Source organism: Pinus tabuliformis, chromosome Q (genome assembly GCF_031772625.1).
Source record: "Pinus tabuliformis cultivar Carrire ecotype Pingquan chromosome Q, CPIR1, whole genome shotgun sequence".
NCBI classification, from domain to species: domain Eukaryota; kingdom Viridiplantae; phylum Streptophyta; class Pinopsida; order Pinales; family Pinaceae; genus Pinus; species Pinus tabuliformis.
In genome coordinates this window covers 504,207,543-504,211,801 of record NC_142296.1, presented here as the reverse complement: position 1 = coordinate 504,211,801, position 4,259 = coordinate 504,207,543, and positions in this window count along the sequence as shown.

Below are 4,259 nucleotides of genomic sequence, written 5' to 3'. Positions count from 1 at the left end.
CACATGGAGAGTACGCTCTAATTGGTGTGAAAAAGGTGAGGGAAATTCGATGTTGTCCCACATGGGAAGCCTTGGACAAAAATCGGCAGAAGGAAGGAAGGGTTATAATTTTTCTCATCATCTATCATTTTCAGAATTTTTCTTTTGACAAGAGCATGCTTGAGCAGTGAGCCAAGCTTTCATGTGTTTTTTCGCACATCGAGTGTTTTCGAGTGGAAATCCCATTCCTTGCTTCGGTGGACTTCGAGTGCCAGCCCTAGGAGGGATTTCTACTTCATCCCAATTAGTACCAGCAGCAGGGAAGCGAGTTACAGCAACAGGAAGAGTAACAATAGCATAGGAACTACACATTCACAACTAGAGGCACTATGGGAAGTTTTGGAGATAGGGGAGTTTGAGGAGGAAATTCGGTGGGAAGGCTTGGGAAGCCTTTTAACAGGGTTTGCAGGAATTTTGGGAGCATTCAACAGCAAAATTTTCAGGTGGATCGATTTACCCAGCAGGAGAGTCAACCAAGCCCAAGAGGGTCAAACATTTAGGGTCAAGCTTTGGCCGAACCCTTCGTGGTTTATTCTGGGTTTCTTGAGTAGAGGTCGGGATTAATTTGCCGGAATTTTCTGAGTAGCAGAGAGGGCTCTAGAAAAAAGTCATTTCATGCAATATCACCATTTCTGGACATTTACAGCTGATCCAGGTGGATATTAGTGGTCTCCCACCTATTCCACTTGGACCCCCACCATTGTTTCTTTCAGTTTTTCAGTTTGCTTAATTGTAGCACAATGTACTATTTTTGGCAGTTTTTCGGGTCCTAAAATTTCAGAGCCATTTTGAGGCCCTAAACGACATTTTTTGGGAAAAATACTGGTGGTGAATATAAGTTTTCAACTTGGCATTTGTTGTCAGCAGTTTTAGTCCTCAGATATATCTTTCTAATGAGGTATCATGTGCGTCAAATAGAGATCATATGCCAAAGTTACGACCACGGGAAGTTCATGTAACAACTTACCCCAACAGGGCCCATAGTTTGGTGTTTCATCTCCTAGGGTTAGGTTTTTGATTGTTTAGGGTTTCCCATTGTTTCTCAATAATAAATAGGCCTTAAAGCCTCATTGTAACACATTTTAGAGGCATGTATCCACCACATCTCTTCTTAGAGATAAGCTACCACTGCCCAAGCTAGTTTATTTCCATTTTTTATGTAAGCATATTTCAATTCTTTGATATTAATTAAATGAAGTTTTATTTCCACTGCATCTATGTGTGTATGGTTATATCTATAACTTTTTGTGTTCCTGTTTAAATTTGGTTCAGTGGTATCAAATCGGTCTGCTCTTTCTCAATCCTCTTTGCATGTCCCCAACGAAGTTGGGGTATAAGGAGTTAATGCTCGATCTGGTTGAACCTTCGCAAGATCATCCTTGCAAACCCCGACGACCACCCATGGAGGAAGAAAAGAAAGACAAGGGAGAAAGAGATCCTATCAAGCTATTTATCTAGGAGGCCTTCGAGAAACAAGGGAATGTGATGATGGATAACTTTTCTCAAATCCTTCAACGATTGCCCAGCGACGACGCATCCACATTCAACAACTACTCTGGAGGCACCACTCCTTTTAAGGTACAAGTAAACTTTGACATTACCACGTTTGAGGACCAAATAGATGCAGATGTCGTAAATAAATGGTTAAATATGCTAGAAGGATATTTTTATGTTCATTATTTTTCTAGCCAAGAAAAAATTACTTTTTTCTCTTCTCAAAGTCACCCCCACATCAAGGACTGATGGGAAACCTACTATGAATAGAAGGATGAAAGTACGCCCTCACTATTTTCACCTGCACCCACTTTGAATTCGTTATGGGACACCATCAAGGAGCAGTACTACCCCGTTTGGAGCTATGAGGATAAATACATAAAGTGGACCACATTGCGGCACGGAAGGGACTAAAACGTGCTAGAGTTTACCAATTTTTTTCATACCCTTCGCACGAAGTTGGGTATCAAGGATTCAAAGAAACATTTGGTACTCAAGTAAGCAAGGGAAAGGTGCCCCCAAGCCTCAGAACAAGGGACAAAGCCAAGACGAGGCCACCTAGGACAACCTGCCAAAGCCACAAGAAAATAACAACACTGCGAAGACGAAGAACAACACATGAAAGTGGTGTGTGTTCCATAAGAGCTCCACTCACAACACAAGTGAGTGTCGGACCGAGCAGTCATTGATGGCTGAGTTGAAGGCTTCTGAATCAGATGCATGTTCCGAATCTGAGTCAAAACTCAAGAAGGGGAATGACAAAGGGAAGAAAATTATGGATGTGGATCCCAATGCCACCATTGCCACCACGAAGATCCAGAAGGATGAACCTGAAGATCCATAGGAGGATGAGCACCTCTTCCACCCTAGATGTGGGTAAAGGGTTCCCCACTATAGTTCATTGTCGACAGTGGTAGCCAAAAGAACCTCATTTCAGTAAATGTCATGAAGCGGTTGGGCTTACTGACCACAACACACCCATAATCGTACACCATCGAGTGGCTTCACCAAGGATGGGATCTTCGCATCATCCAACAATGTCGCCTTCCATACAGCATCAAACCCTTCACGGATGAGGTATTATGTGACGTTTCTCCTCTTGATGTTTGCGATGTATTATTAGGCCAACCATACTTGTGGAAGCAACATGATGTGTATGTCTCAAGGCTTCGTGTTGTTATTGTTACCTTGGGAAATAAGTTGTACAGGATACTGGAGGTAGCACCGCTTACCTCCATCTCTTTGGTCACTGCAAAACAATGTAGTAAGCTCATTTCCAAAACCGAGAAATTTGTTTTCCTGGTGATACGCCCTGAGGGAAAGAAGAAGATGGTGGCCACGACCTCCAGACATGGCTCCTCCGCACGACAACAACAAATGGACAAGTTCGTGGAGGATTACGAAGACATATTCACCTCCCCTGCAGGGGTGCCTCTGCACTGTCAGGTCAAGCACTCCATTGATATGACCCCAGTTGCGTTGTTTCCCAATGGACCAATCTATCAACACTCTATTCTGGAGAACGATGAAATCAAGAGGCAGATTCAAGATTTGTTGTAGAAAAATCACATCTAGCCAAGTTCGTCGCCCTGTGGGAGCTCGATCGTGTTGGTATAGAAGAAGAATGGGACTTGGAGACTCTATATTGACTATTGGGTTCTGAATAAGATCAATGTCTAGAATAGGTACCTGATCCCATGGGTTGATGACCTTCTGGACCAACTCAAGGGGGGAAATATGTCAGCAAGATCAACTTCAAATCTAGATATCATCAGGTACCAATCGAACCCTCTGATGTGTGGAATACTTCCTTCAAAGCCAAGGAGGGCCTTTACGAATGGTTGGTTATGCCTTACAGGTTTCCGAATGCTCCTACAACCTTCATGAGGCTAATGCATGACATCTTGCAGCCATTCACCAACTCATTTGTAGTGGTATACTTGGATGACATCTTGATCTTCAGCCAGAGTTGGGAAGAGCACCTCCATCACATTTGACAGGTTCTCCAAACACTGTGACAACACAAGTTGTGTGCCAATTTGGAGAAATTCACTTTTGGCATGACTCAGGTTCAGTATCTAAGATACATTATTGATGAATGGGGGGTGCATGTGGATCCAGCCAAGTTCCAAGTCATTCAGGATTGGCCAGCCCCAACCACTCTGACAGAGCTTCACAGCTTTCTGGGTCTTGCCAATTTCTATGGTAGGTTCATGTTGGGGTTCTCTCATATCACTTGGCCCTTGATTCAAGTCATCAAGGGAGGAGTGAAAGAAAAACTCTTTTGGTCTGAATATCAAGAGAAGGCATTCGCAGAGTTGAAACATCGTCTCTACTCTACACGAGTGCTCACATTACTAGACTTGCAACAACCATTTGAGATCGAGACAGATGCCTCTAACTATGCTATTGGGGCAATCCTTACTCAACAGGGGCATCTAGTGGCATATCACAGTGAGACACTTTCAGACACAATCTGAAAGTATCCCACTTATGACAAAGAGATGTCTTCCATTATGCAGGCCTGCCAATAATGGAAGCATTACATTTTTGGGATAGGTTTTTGGATTTTTAGGGTTTTCCATTGTTTCTCAATAATAAATAGGTCTTCAAGCCTCATTTTAACATAGTTCATAGGCATGTAGCCACCACATCTCTACTCAGAGATAAGCTACAATCGCACGAGCTAGTTTATTTCCATTTTATATGTAAGCATATTTCAGTTC